The sequence below is a fragment of the Oryctolagus cuniculus genome, chromosome 12 (genome assembly GCF_051225735.1).
Source record: "Oryctolagus cuniculus isolate XC-2025 breed Fujian yellow rabbit chromosome 12, ASM5122573v1, whole genome shotgun sequence".
Classification (NCBI taxonomy): Eukaryota; Metazoa; Chordata; class Mammalia; order Lagomorpha; family Leporidae; genus Oryctolagus; species Oryctolagus cuniculus.
The window spans coordinates 22,932,140-22,948,727 of NC_142878.1; the positions used below are offsets into that span (position 1 = coordinate 22,932,140).

Below are 16,588 nucleotides of genomic sequence, written 5' to 3' on the forward strand. Positions count from 1 at the left end.
AAAATTTATAAAATGCTTATTGCCATTTTAAATTTGTCTTCTGTAAAATTCTCTGTGTGTAGGGGGACACTTAGGGTTATATGGGTTTTAGCACATGCATAGATTGTGCAGTCACCACCATGAATGAATTCAACATAATTCTGCCCCTGTGTATTTTCTCGTACTACCTGCCAGTAGTCTGAATGCTATATCCACCAAACTCCATCAATTACTGATCTATTCTCAGAACCTATAGTTTTGCTTTTATCAGAGTGTCATGTAAACAGTCATATGGTATTCAACATTAGGAGGCTGGTTTCTTTCAGTTAGCATAATATATTTGAGATTCGTTCATATTGAGTAGTTTGTTACTTACTGTTGTTAGTACTTCAAGTATTTGAGAGTTGGTTCTAGGTCTTTGTGATTTTGAATACTGCTATTTTAAGTATTTATGTAGAAGTTTCTGTTCAAAAATAATTTTTTATTTATTTGGGCTATCTAGAAGTAGGATTTCTGTATCATATACAAGACCTACATTTAACTTTGTAAGAAACTGCCAAAATGGGTATTACAATTTTGCACTCTAACCAGGAATATATAAGAATTTGTGAGCACTTACTATTTTCAGAACTTTTTTAGTCATTCTAATAGGAATGTAGTGGTAACTGGTGCTTTTAATTTGCATTTCCTTAGCAACTCATGATGTTGCATATCTGTTTTTGTGCTTATTTTCCTAATGCATATCCATTTTGGTGAAATGTTTGCTCAAATCATCTACTTGTGCTTTTATTAGATTATTTAATTATTTGCTTAATTGCTGACATTCGTTTTTTTAAAAATTATTTATTTATTTATTTATTTGAAAGATAGAATTAGAGAGGGAGAGGGAGAGGGAGAGACAGAGAAAGATACTCCATCTGCCGATTCACTTTCCAAATGGTTGCAAATGGCTGGAGCTGTGCCAATCTGAAGCCAGGAGCCAGGAACTTCTTCCGTGTTTCCCACATGGGTAGCAGGGGCCCAAGCACTTGGGCTATCTTCCACTGCTTTCCCAGGTGCATTAGCAGGTAGCTGGATCAGAAGTAGAGCAGCCAGGAATTGAACCAACACCTATATGGGAAGCCAGCACCACAGGTTGTAGCTTTATCTGCTATACCACAGCACCACCCCCCTGCCCAATTTTTAGAAGCTATTCTAATTTTTTTTTTCAATTTCAGTGTCTGCTTGTTGTTTTGTTAGAGTATAGAAAAATCTTTGATTTTTGGATGTTGGCCTTCCAGCTTGTGACCTTCCTTAATTCATTTAGGAGCTTTGGGAGCTGTTTTGTGGACTCCTTAGGATTTTGTAGATAGACATTGTCATCTATGGAGTATAGTTTATTCATTTCCTGTTTGAGTATTTTTTATTTTTCTTGCCTTATTGTATTTGCTAGGACTTCAAACACAGCATTAAACAGGAGTGGCACAACTGGACATCTTTCTAGTTCATGATGTTAGCAGGAAAGCTTTCATTCTGTCTGCATTAGTAATATCAAATTAGAATATCAGATTGAATACAGTAAGTATTTCTAGTTCTTTGTCAGTTATACCTCAGTAAAGCTGTTTTTTTTTTTTTTAAATCTAAGCTCTTTGGTGTTTGAACATTACTGAAGGTGAACAGTAATGAACAGTTGGCTAGTGTTATTCAACTTTGTGTATGTTTATATTTATGAAATATGTGACATATACATACACACTTAGATGTGCTTATCCTGCTTCTCGCCTTCTAATATTTCTCCACACTCACTGCAAACTCTTTGGACACTTTGATTTGTATTAATGAGATTAACTCATTTCTGCAGTTAGAGGATTTAGCCCCCATTACTGTCTTTTTGCCCTTAGGCTTGACTCCCCTTGTCCTAGAAGTCTCCGACCTTTAGATCCCATTGCCTCTGGGAGTGTTTCCAGTCCCTGCTCTGAAACCCTGTGACTCCTTGTCTGCAGCTCTCTGCTGTGATCCTAGTGTTTTTCTATCCATTACTCTTGGACTAGAGGCTTTGGAACTTCCCTTATTTCCTGGGCCCACCTCAGCACTCATCTCAAACTTTGATTGTAATTTCCCTTTAATTAGAGCCCTCAAAGTGAGTAAAAGCCATACCTATTGTGATGCCAGTCCCTGCAAGTAGAATTTCAACCTTGGCCAGTGCCTGCTTGCCTGGGAAGGAAGGTCTGCTACCCAGCCTGTTACAGACACATTGTGAAATCTAACAGCAGAGAACCATCAAAGAAAAATTCCTGGGGACTTCCTGACTCGATTGATCAAATCACAGTTTAATCCAGTGTGCAGGAGATCTGGGGTTTTCAGTACTGTAGGATCTAGATTTGTCTGCCTTCCCAAAAGATTGCATTAAATATCATGTCACTTTTTCCTTGCTATTATTTTAGCCTCAATTACATACTGGGATATTATAGAAGGAGAAGTCAGAATTTTGGTAAAAACAAGAAAGCTGGTTTCTCTCCTAGAGAGGTCAACAATGCTATAGGTTCATTGTTGGAGATGTCTTTATTTTAATTCATTTTTCTGATTCTTGTCATTTTTGTTTTCTTTTCTCTAAAGCTATCAACTTCCTCTTTAAAACTGCTTCTAATTTACAATAAACAGCATTAAAAAACAAAAACAAATTATTTACTTACTTTACTACCACTACTTTTGACTTTTCATGCTTACCTATGGCTTGAATTTTATAATGGTTATATATTACTTTTATATTTTTAAAGAATTAAAAATGAATTTTTGTTGATATAATGATTTCACATCTTTTGGATGTACCCAGTAGTGGGATTGCTGGAGCATATGGAAGATCCACTTCTAGCTGTTTTTTTAAAAAAAAATATTTATTTTATTTGAACGGCAGGCTTATGGAGAGGCAGAGGCAGAGAGCGAGAGAGAGAGTGAGGTCTTCCATCTGCCTGGTTCACTTCCCAAATGGCCACAATTGCCAGGACTGCACTGATCTGAAGCCAGGAGCCTGGAGCTCCTCCTGGGTCTCCCACGTGGGTGCAGGGGCCCAAGGACTTGGCCATCTTCCACTGCTTTCCCAGGCTGTAGCAGAGAGCTGGATTAAAGTGGAGCAGCCGGGACTCGAACTGGAGTCCATATGGGATGCTGGCACTGTAGATGGACGCTTTACCCACTTTGCCACAGAGCTGGCCCCTGCTTCTAGTTTTTTAAAGAAATCTTCATACTGTTTTCCATATGGCTTCACTAATTTACATTCCCATCTAGCAATGAATAAAAGTTCCCTATCTCTACATCCTGCCCAGAACTTTCTGTCTTTCTGATAGCAGCCATAGTAAGAGGGGTGAGGTTATATCTCATTTTGATTTCTATTGCCCTGATGATATTAAGCTTTTTTTTTTTGTCATGTATTTGTTGGCTATTTGTGTCTCCTCTTTTGGGAACTGACTATTCAGGTCCTTGGCTCATTTATTAACTGGATTGGTTGGGTTTTTTTGTTCCCGATACATTCTAGATATTAATCATTTGTCAGATAAGTAGCTTGCAAATAGTTTCTCCCATTCTGTCAAGATTTCTCTTCACTCTATTTTTTTTCTTTTTGCTTTACAAACCCGTCTGAGTTTGATATAATCACACCTGTCTAGTTTTGCTTTTCTTGCCCGTGCTTTTGGAGTCTTCCCCCCAAAAATGATTGCCTGCATTAATGTCTTGATGTGTTTCTCTTTTGTTTTCTTGTAGCAATTTCATATTTTCAGGACTTAATTTAGGTCCTTGATCCATCTGGAGAGAGATCTGCTCCACCATGTTTATTGCAGTACTGTTCACAACAGCCAAGATAAAGAATCAACCAAAGTATCCATCATCAGATAAAATGAAATCTTGTCATTTGTAGCAAAATGAATGAATGGGGGGAACATGATGTTAGGTGCAGTAAGTCAGACACAGAAACGCAAGTATTCAGATTTTCCCTCATCTGGAAGGTTAAAGTACAACAACAAAGAAAACCTCCATCTTACCATAGAATGGTGATTAGTAGAGGTTATGAGGGGTAAAGGAAATAGAAGAAATTTGGATAATGGGCACCAAACCAGAATCAAATCAAAATAAGTTGCCAGCATGATATAGCATGGTGGGGAGACTATAGTCCACAGTGTCCTAGTGCACATTGTATGACCAAACTGAAGAGAGACACTCCACGCCCCCAGTCATCCCAATCCTAAAGTAACATCAGAGAAAGGCACGTGTTGATTACCCTGGTTTGATCAGTATGCATGTATTGAAATGTGACACTGTAGCCCATACATGTCTATAATTGTCAATCAAAAATTTTAAAAGATCCTTGAGACAAAGATGAATTTTTAAAACGGAGGGAAAATAGTGCTTAGAAAATGGGAGAGCTATTATGAGGTTAAACCCATGGAAGCGCATGAGGGAGTACTCAGTAGGCAGGAGCTGTGATGGGTTCTGATAGCAGCTGTCCAGCTCTGCATTTCTAGCCCCTTGTAGACATCTCTTCCTGCAAGTACTATCTGTGCCTCAACCTGTGGCCTCGAGTTCACCTCCACCCCCACCCAGTCCTCTTTATCCCCCTGCGTTTCTTAATTCTGTCAGCAGCACAGTGCTTCTGTTATCACAGACTTGAATTTTTAAAGACAGCTTTCATTTTTCTCTTTCCAAATCCAAACGAATTCCATTTCTTTTCTGCTGTATCTATTAAGTCTCTTAAGAGTTTATTTTTCTCTCCATCCCTTATGGAGAACCACATTACTACTCTTCTGGACTAACACCATACAGTCTGGGACAAGGTAAGAGTCTGATAACTGCTTTTGATTTCCAGCCTCTGCAACGTATTCTGTGCCCTTCAGATTACTTTTTCTAAAGATTATGTCTAATAACATCTCCTTTCTACCTAATAACTTTCTTTGACCCCCTAAACTGAATTAGGGCCTTCATTCTCCTGTCCCCGTCAACCACTGCAGTTTCTTTGGTAACCCCTTCATGTTATTTATCCTCCAGGCAAGTTATTTGATTTGTATTAAAATAAAAGCAATAATATTCTAATCAAAGGTCTATAATGTTCTTAAATCTAAATGTAAATGCATGAACTGCCACTCGTGGACTCGGTCACCTCTGTCCAGGCTGTGAGTCTTTTTGGTTGACATTTCATAGGTGATTGGCTTTATTCCGAACAGATGAAATTGCCAGATAGGAGAGTTCCTTATACAACTCTCCTTATAAAACACCCTTTCTCTCTCTCTCCTTCTCTCTCCTTCTCTCTCCTTCTCTCCCCCACCCCCCACACAAATATACATCTAAGGCATAGTTCAGAATTTTGGCAACATTAATCCTTTACCTCAAAGGCAATAGATACCAGAGGAATACTTTACCATTTTCCTTTACATTGGACATATTTGCAATTTGAGAACAAGAGCCAGTGTTGGTTTTCAGACAGAATCCATTTAATTAATCATACTATTTGAACAGCTGGGGAGGCCATATATTTATGTAAGAGCTTAACATTCTTTCGAAAAATTGTCAGGTATGAATCAAAATAATATTATTTCACTTTTTAATAATATACTATTTATCTTTAGATTTTATTCACACCTAACTTTATAAATCAATAGTTCCTGTCTTTGAGACACATTATTGCCCATGTTTAAATGCTTTTAAAAGCACTATCATATGCAGCATGGTAAAAAAAGGGGCTAAGGTTCTTTTACCATGGGACTCATTTGTAAAATGAGTAGAGAAGAAATAGCTTGGTAAGGTTATGTTTTCTCCTTATTCGTCATCAGCAGGGAGATGAACCTTTCTTTAAGTTGTGCTTTTTCAATAAAAGTTGAGCTTCATTCAATAAAGCAGTCAAAATGCCACACAGATCAAGGTAGGTAGAAGACATAGCAAAATTGGATTCTTGTTTTGAATTACCAAAAAGAATTGGTGTTAAAGAAAACTGTTCATTAAAACATTCCAAATAGTAGCAAAATAGGTGGGATGAATTTATGAAACTCATTTTAATACTGGATTATAGCTTCTGTTTCTGAAGTTTAAAAGAGAAACTGGATTTTGCCTAAGCTAATCCAACAGGGCCCCCCAGGGATGTGAGCAATTATTGAAATGGAAGTCACTTAGGAGTATTATCAACAGCTGCCCTTGCAGCCCTGCCAGTGTGGTCAGGGCCTCCAAGTGCTACATGGGCCTCAGACTGTGGTGGAACTCCAAACACTTAAAATGTGTGGGGCAGAAGGTCCATAAAACTAAATTTGGGAAGTGGGTAGGTAAATGGAACATGGCATAAAGTTGAATTTTCCATTTTGGTTGATATCGTTAGGGAGCAGAGCTGGTTATGTTGAGTAAGTCACATAGCTGATGCCATGTGCTTTTTGACAGCTGTGATTCCGATGGAGGCAGGACATGCACTCCCCGCCAGGGGCATAAAGCGTGAAGATGGCCACCGCAGGCCTGTGCTCAGAGAAGCACTTTACACACTAACTAGGCTTTGAGATTCAGTTGAGTCACTGAGGGTCAAATGCCCGCATCCTATTCCCTAATGCATCTCAGGCTGCCTTGGCCTTTTTGTGCTACCTGTTTCTTCTCCAGTTCTTTAAATAAATTTCAGCTAAAAAGGCAGAAGATGGGTCGTTGTTACTGTGTTCTCTGTTCTCCAACCCCATGGATGTGGTCTTGATCCCTATCACTGTTGAGAACTGAGCAAGAGATACATTGAGAACCCAACTTGACCCCATAGACATTTCTCAATCCAACAGGAGAGATACAGGTACACCTAAAGTAGGGGTTCAGAGGTGGCCTGATACGGAAAAGTGTTGAGTGCAACTAAAGTGAATCTTTATGTTGTTAGTTCAGTCATTTGCTTGTTAATCCCACAGATATTTATTGAATACTGACGACCAGGCAAGTTCTTAAGTGCTCAAGGCAAATGGGTGGCCAGAAGTCAACCCATCTCTGCCTTCGTGGAGTTCTCAAAATAGTGGAGTAGAAAGACCATCAAATAAAACATAAATAAGTGTAAATTTGAAACTGATGGGAGGAACCTGGTACCGCAAGAGCTTCCGATAACCGGACATGACACAGTCAGGAAAGGAGGGTTGTGGGGGGAGGCAGGGATCAGCAGCAGTCATCCACCAGACTCTGTGGAAGAGTTTTCCACAAAGGAGGAAGGAGTGTGGGGTGTCCGCTGTGCTGGAAAAAGGCCAGTGTGCCAGGGAAGGAAAGCCCAGGGAACATGATGGGAAATGAGGCCAGACCGGGAGAAGGGCTCAGACCCACCCGTCCTTCGAGGCCTCTCTAATGAGCTTCATGTTGGGCGGAAAGCAGGAGCAGCACGCATTTCGAGATAATTACCTGGAAGTGTCATGTCCAGTCTGGGGAGAGGAAGGACAGATCCACAGAGTGTAGTGTTCAGTATGATTGCACATGGTAAAGGCACTCCCACCCTCTCAGTGTACATTAATTGCTGGGGACAGCAATATTAAGAGATGGCTGCTTGAATAAGGGCCAAACCACCACTCGGTTAAAACAGGGAAGTTTTGACTAGCTCTACTAATAAATAATGAACCCAATATCCTTTGCCTGGCCTTCATTCTTACACATAAATTCAATATGTTAATGCATCTGTAACAAATTAAGTGTCTCTTAAAAGTCCCTTAAAAGATTCCAAATCTTTGAAAATTTAGAGTGCCTATGGAAAACAAATAAGCAAAATCCTTGACCTTTTCTCTATTCATAAGTGAGATCAATGGAATATGCCAAGAACCCAGAAACCTTTCTATTCCCAGAATTTTTAAAAGGAATTTGCTTTTATGAACCCAAAGCAAAATTGGAGGTCTCTTTCAAAAAACTAGCTTGTTTGGTTAGCTTTTGATAATGAAGTCAAGAGAATACTAATACATACCAGCCGTAATGCAAAATAACCCAATCTCCTAACTCACACTGATATTTGACATATGTAGCCTAGAGAGCCTTTGGAATCTCAGAGTAGCAATTTAAGTTGTTTATTCTTACATAATGGGAAAGGAGAGGAGAAGAAGTTCTATTTCCCATTAGTCAATGTCACATGTCCTTTCTGTATTCCAGGGAGTATTTTTTTTTATAACAACCCATTAAGCTGACCTGTGACAATCAATAAAATACCTGAGACCATACATGAAATTCAAACAGATTCTTAGATAACAAGGAGATACTCTTTTGAAATGACACTTTAAATCAAAACTTTCATTTTATTTTGAAAAAAAAAAATGAAGAATGGGCAGAGAAACGCTCTTAAAGAACTACCACAAGGAGTCGGCAATTTCTGAGTTTTTCAATTAAGTTGCCAATTTTAAGGCTATTACACTGCACCCTGAATCAAAAGGATTAACAATTTTCCTCTTAGCAATTAGAAAGGTAGAATTTTACCGTGGAAGCACATGGGGAAAGACTGTACAAGAAGTTAGAATTAACTAAATCTCCAACGAGGACCACCCAAGAGGAGCTAATTGAGGGGTTACTTTCAAGTGGGACTGGGATCAAAGATTGAGGGAGATTAGAACCAATAGGAGGTTAAAGGAAAACATCTGGTCTTTTGCAGTAATCACCAATAGCGAGGTGGATCTTCCTTGGGGAAAGAGCAGCCCACATGACCACGGCCACTATAGCATGATTGCCTGGAGGAGGACACCTCTGTCATTCTGTAGAAAATATACACAAACATCCTGAAAAAAATTAATGAGAGTCTTACTTCATCGGGTAGAATGCAGATGTACAATTCAGCACTGGGACTCCAGAGACATTTGCTTTTCCTGTGGGGGTAACATTGTCACGTTGTATAGTATAATCCATGAGAAACCCATCCCTGAGAGTGGTGGAAGTGGACCCTGGCTTCTTAGGACTGACGGAGTCAGAAAAAGAAGTGTTGCATGTTAATATTGCTTTTCATTAGCCTTTGAGCATTGGCTATGGGTGTAATAAATTCCCATGTTTGCTTAGGCAAGAGATGTTAATGTCATGGGGAGAAATGAGGAGGGGGAAGTTCCAATATTTTGCCAATAAAAATGTCTTTGATGAAAATTGTACTTTATCTCAGAATGTTCTTGGTTTTTGTATTTTGAGTCTTACAAAAGAGCTTACTTTAACATGATTCCCACACAAAGTCTACTTCTATTTTATTTCCTATTCTTCAGGTTATCCTGGGCAATTAATCACCCAAAAGAATGAGAGAACAACCCCAGAATGGCATCTTTGAACTTGCCATTTTTTTTTGTTATCTCTTCATATTTCCTTAGAAAGAAAGCCAAGGAAAAATGTTTTAAAGGGTCAGAGCAAGTGTGTTTGCTTGGCTGTAACAGGAAGACAACCAAAAAAGCTCTCAGGTACACTGCCGTGCGTAGTGGCAGGCAATAGGCTGTTTCCTTAGTTAGGCCACAAGTAATATAAGGGCGCACGGTGAGGGGTGTTCTAGGCACACTTCTGCCTTCAATATTACCATCATTGGGGGGATTTTTTTTAAAGATTTATTTATTTATTTATTTATATATTTATTTGAAAGAGTTACACAGAGAGAAAAGGAGAGGGAGAGAGAGAAGTCTTCCATTCACTAGTTCACTCCCAAGTTGGCTGCAATGGCTGGAGCTGTGCTGATCAGAAGCCAGGAGCCAGGAGCTTCTTCCAGGTCTTCCCATGCAGGTGCAGGGGCCCAAAAACTTGGGGCATCTTTTACTTTCCCAGGCCATAGCAGAGAGATGGACTGGAAGTGGAGTAGCTGGGTCTCGAACCGGCACCCATAAGGGATGCCAGCATTGCAGGTGGCATCTTTACCCACTATGCCACAGTGCCAGCCCCAGTGATGAGATTCTAAGAGGGAGAATCATGGACTCTTAGGCCTGTCACAGAGCCTGTAGTTGTGGGGAACCTTTTTCCTGCCAAGGTCCATTGGATTTTTGTAACATGATTCATGGGCCATGCAAAATTATCAACTTAAAAATTACCCTGCTATAGATTTATTGAATTTTAAGTCCTACCTGTGGTTGCTTTGGCAGGGCCAGAACAAATGATTCTGCGGGCTTTATACAGCCCACTGGCCAGACAGTCCCCACCTGCGGATTAGACCGCCTCACTCTTGTAACCTGGAACTCCAGGACTGGAAGGTAACAGACACTGAATCCACTTCAGGCTGGACTTTCCTGCATTTGTCTCATGTTGCACAGTCACTTCCTGTGTGCACCCCATTTTCTCCATGGTCCCCATTTTCTCCCCTCTGTCTCAGAGGGAAGATAGGGTATCACAAACCAGGTACTGACTGCCCCAGAGTATCCAACATCAGAGTGAGTGGTGGGAGCCGAGCTAAATGTTCCTCACTTCTACTTTTCTTGATGTCTTCTTTGGACCTCTGTTGTAGAATTTTTTTTTTTTTTTTTTTTTTGACAGGCAGAGTGGACAGTGAGAGAGACAGAGAGAAAGGTCTTCCTTTTGCCGTTGGTTCACCCTCCAATGGCCGCCGCGGCTGGGCCCAAGTACTTGGGCCATCCTCCACTGCACTCCCTGGCCATAGCAGAGAGCTGGCCTGGAAGAGGGGCAACCGGGACAGAATCCGGTGCCCCGACCGGGACTAGAACCCGGTATGCCGGCGCCGCAAGGCAGAGGATTAGCCTAGTGAGCCGCGGAGCTGGCTGTTGTAGAATATTTTGACTTACCATAGTCCTCAAATTGTGTCTCCTTCCTTTCATTACAAACCCCTCATTTTTAAAAAAATTGGATTATTTTCCCTCATCATACTTCAACCCTACTGCCAATTCTGTCCCTACAGGCAGCCCCTCTAGTGTGTTACTGTACCAAGGGACTTCAAAAATTTCATGGAAAATGAAATTAAAAGTTTATTTAGGTACAAAAATCTAGAAGTTCATGTATAGTTTTTCATGATACACATTTCCATGCACTTTTTGAAGACCACGTGTATGCATGGATTTCACAAATCAACTTAGCTTTTAAGTCATTCTCAATGAGCTTTTTGAAGCACACTCATATGTCCTTGGATATCTGTGTGCCCTTGAAGAATTCAGTTGTTTTGTGCAGTACCTGTTTCTAATTTACATTAATAATATTGTACAAGTATCTCCTGTTTGTTACTTTCCCACTCAATACTCTAAGATCTGGGCATGTTTCTATATGTAAATCTACTTTATTATTTCAAACTATTCCATTTGGTAGAAACTTTACCTGAATCCTTCATCAAATTTCACTCCCTTTGTACAGGAAATGAAGTTGATAAGACATTCTATATCAAAGACAGTCCCTTGCACTCAGGGAAGAGGTTTGCCTTTCAGCCCTCTATTTTCTCTGATTCCCCCAGAACTCCAATCAGCCAAGCAATGGTTTCCCATTTTTAAGGGGAAATATATGGGCCTCCACTACTCTATCCATTGTTAGATGTGACCCTTGATAAGTTACTCCCAAAAAGATGGGTCAGGCATTGGAGGGAGGAAAGACAACAATGTACTTTATCCAGGGACTCAACTCCAGCATCCAAAGGATCAACTGGAGTGTGAATAACTCAGATATATCCCAGAGCTGCCAGACTGTTAAAGCGAGAAGGGACCTACATATAATAAAATGCCAATATTTAGTTTACTGAAAGTTATAAGCAACCACAGAGTGTTCTTTGAGTGCAGTGAAGAAGCTCTGAATCTTTTACTCAGTGGAGTCAGATTGACTCAGAAGTCATCAAGCTGGGGAAAAGGACCTAGGGGAAAGATAAAAAACTAGGGGCTTGTGGTTGTGGGACATCCCTTTCTTATCAGCCAGAAAACCGCTTCTGGAATAGAATCTAAGGAAAACTCTCCCTGGCCACTGGCTAACAACAAGTGGACCATTTCCCACCGGTCCTGTAACTGAATGGGCCAGTAGAATGGACAGGTACACTATCCTTTACCCCTAAACTCCTCTACAAGTAGCAGGTATAGGGGTTAAGGGAATGGACTGTTCTTGTTTAATCCTGACCCTGTCTTCCCAGCTATGTGAACCGAAGCTGGTTGCTTAGCCTCTCTGTTCTCCACTTTACTCAAGTATAAAATAGAGATAAATAATAACATTCCCTTGATAGGACTGTTGAGGGCTCCCCTTAGAATAATGCCTGGCAGGTAAGGGTTGGGGAAGGATCTGATATTATTTTGGATCCCTGTGGGGAGCAATCCGGACTGGACTGAGTTACTGGAATTAAGACTTATTCTATGCATCTGCTCTCCCACAATATGGCGCTGGGAGAGAAGTAAACAGCTTCCGCACAGCTGCCTCCAGTTCAACCAATTAACTGTAGGACTTGCTCCTGATTGGAGAGCAGCGTACTCGGCGTGTGGGCAGCCGAGTTGGGATTGGCGGAGGAGGACTATAAAGGAGGAGAGAGACGGCATGCACCGGAAACATCTATGGGGAACATCTAAGGGAACCCGTGCAGCCCCCGAGAAAGCCGGCCGGCGGTGTGCCGCTCCCCTGCGGAAGTGGGGAATGCGGCCAGGGGGAACTGCCCTTCCACGGAGGTGGAAGGGATAGTAGCCAACCCGGGAAGAACCAGCAGCAAACCCGGGGAGGGCCGAGTAGACGAAAGAACAGCGCAGGGTTCTGTGTCGTTCCTCCACGAAGACGGGGAGCGACAGATCCCCCTTCAAGGAACCACCATCTCTTGGATTCTCAGATCCAACTGATTAAGATGGATCTGAGCCCCTGCCTTAATTGTTCAGACATTGCCAACATAGACTGCAATTTGAACTAGTGGGAAGCAGCCCTTAGCTTTTCTCTAGAGCTTGCTGAACTGGTCACTGAAAACTTGGAGGTACTAGGAGGCATCACACTGAGAGACCCTGGCTGAGCACAATGCTGGTAGAGACTCCCCAAAACCACTTGAACAAAGGCAAGAGACCAAATCAAGGCATCATTCAAGCCCATGGATCTAGTTGTGTCTGAAACCAGATACCTCTGGAATTTCCAACTGCATTCTTGGCTTAATTAATGTAAATTGGGTTCTCTTATGTATAATTGAAGGAGTCCTAAGTAATACAGTAATTATGGCTAAATATGGGAACTAAGTAATTCATTTCTTAATTACTTTACTCAAGACTTTCACTAAGTACATGTCTGCTAGACACAATTCTGGGTATTGTGATACAGAATTGAACAAAATAGTATTTACATTCTAGTGAGGGAAGACAGAGGTCAAACCAAAAACGATTCATTGGCACTGCATGAAATTCTCATTTTGTAGGTCAGATATTGGCAATTTCACATAATTCAGGCTAAAGCCTACCTTATTCTTTACCTTAAGAGGTTAGATCCTTTGCAGGGACTCACCTTGCTGGCTTTTAAATAAATCCTCTCAAGCGGCTTCGGGTTTTACGTTTCTCATCCCACAGGCCATTCCTCCTCTTGCCAATCGTTTCTTCTATGGTGAATTAACTGGTTAACGTCACAAGCTATTTCAGAATGGAAAAGAGAGACAGCCACCCTTTTGAAGTCATTCTCCTGTCAGTAAGGTCTCCCATGCCTGTAAAACCACACTGCTTACCCATACTGTTGCCATGTTTTTTTCCCACTGTTGTCTGTAACAACCTGGTTGCCTCCATCATCATCATCTTCCTGCCTGTTTTACCTACTTGATCCCGATGCTGCCCCCTTATAATTGGTGTCACCTGGTGCTTTCTTTGCCTGTTTCTGACTTCTGCTCAGTTGCTCCTTCCATGCCTTCCTAACTTAGAACACCTGGCAGTGCCCCGGCTGTAGTCCTGGAGAAGGCCACATCTTGCCTGGCTGGTGGCAGTTCAGCAGGGCTGGATCTGGTAGAATGACTCTTCACACTGAGTGCGATAGTAACCTGGAACAGAGCGGGGAGCCAAGGTGGGTAGCCTGGGGAAGTGGTCTGTGAGAAGATTAGCAGGCAGGAGGGTCTTAGGGAGTGCTACTGAGGGCAGTGACTGTGGAAGGGGAGGCAAGAGGAGGGAAGGGAGCAGGACTGGATCGAGGGAGTAGATGAGCCACACAGTCCCAGTAGAAGCCTTTGAGACTCACAGAGTTCTGAAGATGGGTTCATCCCAAAGGCTTACCTTGAATTGGAATAAGAAAGTCTGGCCTTTATTTTCTGATATCAAAAGTTGGATGTGGACCAGTCTGGGAAGAGACATGATGGTCACTAATGAGAACTCACATCTGAGGATGTCTGCCTAAGGCACTCCCAGCACCCAGGATGGCAAGCCTCTTATTCCTAAAGGGAGATTGGGGCAGTACAGTCCAGCATCCTCCACAGTAGGTAAGCAAGAGAAGGTAGTTCTGACAGCTCCTGAGTCAGAGAGAGATGCCAGAAGCAATTAGTAATGGTAGCTGCTTCTCCTCTTTGTTAAAATGTTACCAGCAATATTTATGCAATTTACAGAGTTTGTCAACTTAATTTTAATTACAGTCTTAGCCCTTTTGGCCTCTAACCAAGTTCTGTCCTTAAAAGTCAATCAAATGGTTATTGAAAACATGAATAAACATGAATAGTTAATGATTAAAGAGAGTAAAAGAAGAACTCATATTCTCTCCAAGACTGCTCATGGTTAAAGAAGGACTCTGATCATTTCATTACTACCATGTAGGGTAATTTTAAGGATTTTTAAAATGATTATTTTTTTAAGGATTTATTTATTTGAAAGGCAGAGAGGGAGGGAAAGAGGGAGAGAAAGATCTTCCATCCACTGGTTCCCTCCCCAAATGGTCTTCATGGCTAGGGCTGAGCTCGGTTGAAATCAGGAACCAGGAGCTTCTTCCAGGCCTCCCACCTGGGTTCAGGGGCCCCAGAACTTGAGCCGTCCTCCACTGCTTTCTCAGGCCATGAGCAAGGGGCTGGGTCAGAAGTGGAATAGCAGGGACTTGAACTGGCGCCCATATGGGATGCTGGTGCTGTAGTCAGTGGCTTAAGCGTCTATGCCACAAAGTTGCTTCAGTAATTTCAAGTTCTAATCCCCCAATAAATGTTAGCTGAGCAATCTGTACTGCAGAAATGACACAGATAGAAATGAGAAATGGTTCCCAGTGTCAAGAAAACTTGCCACTGGGTTGTAAACACAAAATACGTCTGCACCATTGGAATCACCCAAAGAGGATTAATAGTTGGGAGACCTGAGAAGGGAAAAAAAAGGCTTGAGATGGCAGTGATGCGTTTAAATGGGCTCCGAAGACTGAGTTGGGTTCAGACACAGTTCCTAAGCATGTTCAAAGCTGAGGGATTGACGTTGGACAGAAGCAAAGCAAGTCGTGTAGATTGGCAAGATGGCACAGTAGATATGTGGAGTGGTAGAAGATGACACCATATCTTTCCATCTGTGCTTCTGTCTGTTTGTATCCCTCTGCCTCTGAGAGAATACAGATTTGTGATCATCTTCTGGAAATGTCCCAGCCAGTCTCAACTACCCAGAAACCTGAGTCTTTAGAAACACTCTAGTATTGTTTTTGCAATACTTAATCCCATTTATCTTCTCCAGAAGTAGGTCTATTCCAGCCTAATAATTCATTTGTGGGTCTTTGTATTTTATTTGGGTCTGCCATCTCAAAGGTACCTGCAATGTCCTAGTCCCATCAGAAAGCTGAAATATCACCCAAATATGAGAGGTCTTTCCTTTTTTTTCTTTCTGTGTCGAAAGGAAAGAGGTCACACACTGGATACTCGTTAGAGACATGGAAACTTTTGGAAAGGGTGCTGGGAAAGCTAATAACCAAACTACTCCTTTCGAAAAGTGTAGGGCCAGTTGATGGCAGAAGTGAAATAAAGGTGAAAGGGAAATAGACTTCATATCTAAGGTTACTTCTAGTTTAACCACGTTGCTTCTCTAAGATTGTTCTTAGGAGGATTTAAAGTGAAAACGAGGGGGCATTTGACCTAGTGGTTAAGATGTGAATCGCAGCCGGCGCCGCGGCTCACTAGGCTAATCCTCCGCCTTGCGGCGCCAGCACACCGGGTTCTAGTCCCAATCAGGGCGCCGGATTCTGTCCCGGTTGCTCCTCTTCCAGGCCAGCTCTCTGCTGTGGCCCGGGAGTGCAGTGGAGGATGGCCCAAGTGCTTGGGCCCTGCACCCCATGGGAGACCAGGAGAAGCACCTGGCTCCTGCCATCGGAGCAGCGCAGTGTGCTGGCCGCAGTGCACCGGCCATGGCAGCCATTGGAGGGTGAACCAACGGCAAAGGAAGACCGTTCTCTCTGTCTCTCTCTCTCTCACTGTCCACTCTGCCTGTCAAAAGAAAAAAAATGAATCGCAATGCCGATGTCCCATATCAGAGCGCCTAGGTCAGAGTCCCGGCCCTGCTCCTAGTTCCTGCTAATGTGAAATCTGGGAGGCGACAGGTGTTGGTTTAGGCAATTAGGTTCCTGCCCATCCACATGGGAGAGCTGGATTGAGTTCCCAGTTTCATGTTTCAGACTGGTCCAGCCCAGCCATTGCAGACACTAGAGGAGTGCATCAGTGGTTGGGACCTCACTTTCCATCTGTGTTTCTGTATCTCTGTATCTCTCTGCCTCTCAAATCAAATAAATAATTTTTAAGAAAATGAGTTTAGTTATAAACAGTGTTAGAAGTAATTAGAGATTTTGGATACAG

General features: G+C 42.0%; 1 long non-coding RNA gene across 2 annotated transcripts; it reads right to left on the reverse strand.

The window, feature by feature from the left end:
* Window positions 1–854: 854 nt before the first annotated feature.
* LOC149122974 (uncharacterized) lies at window positions 855–13,964 on the reverse strand. Of its 2 annotated transcripts, none has more exons than XR_016218508.1 (3): window positions 13,529–13,964; window positions 13,315–13,436; window positions 855–1,089 (listed from the first exon to the last, which is right to left on the reverse strand). It is a non-coding gene; the product is annotated as an uncharacterized LOC149122974 (long non-coding RNA). The 2 variants fall into 2 exon arrangements; XR_016218507.1 differs by lacking the exon at window positions 855–1,089 and adding an exon at window positions 8,253–8,690 and having other exon boundaries at window positions 13,529–13,953.
* Between the last annotated feature and the right edge of the window lie 2,624 nt (window positions 13,965–16,588).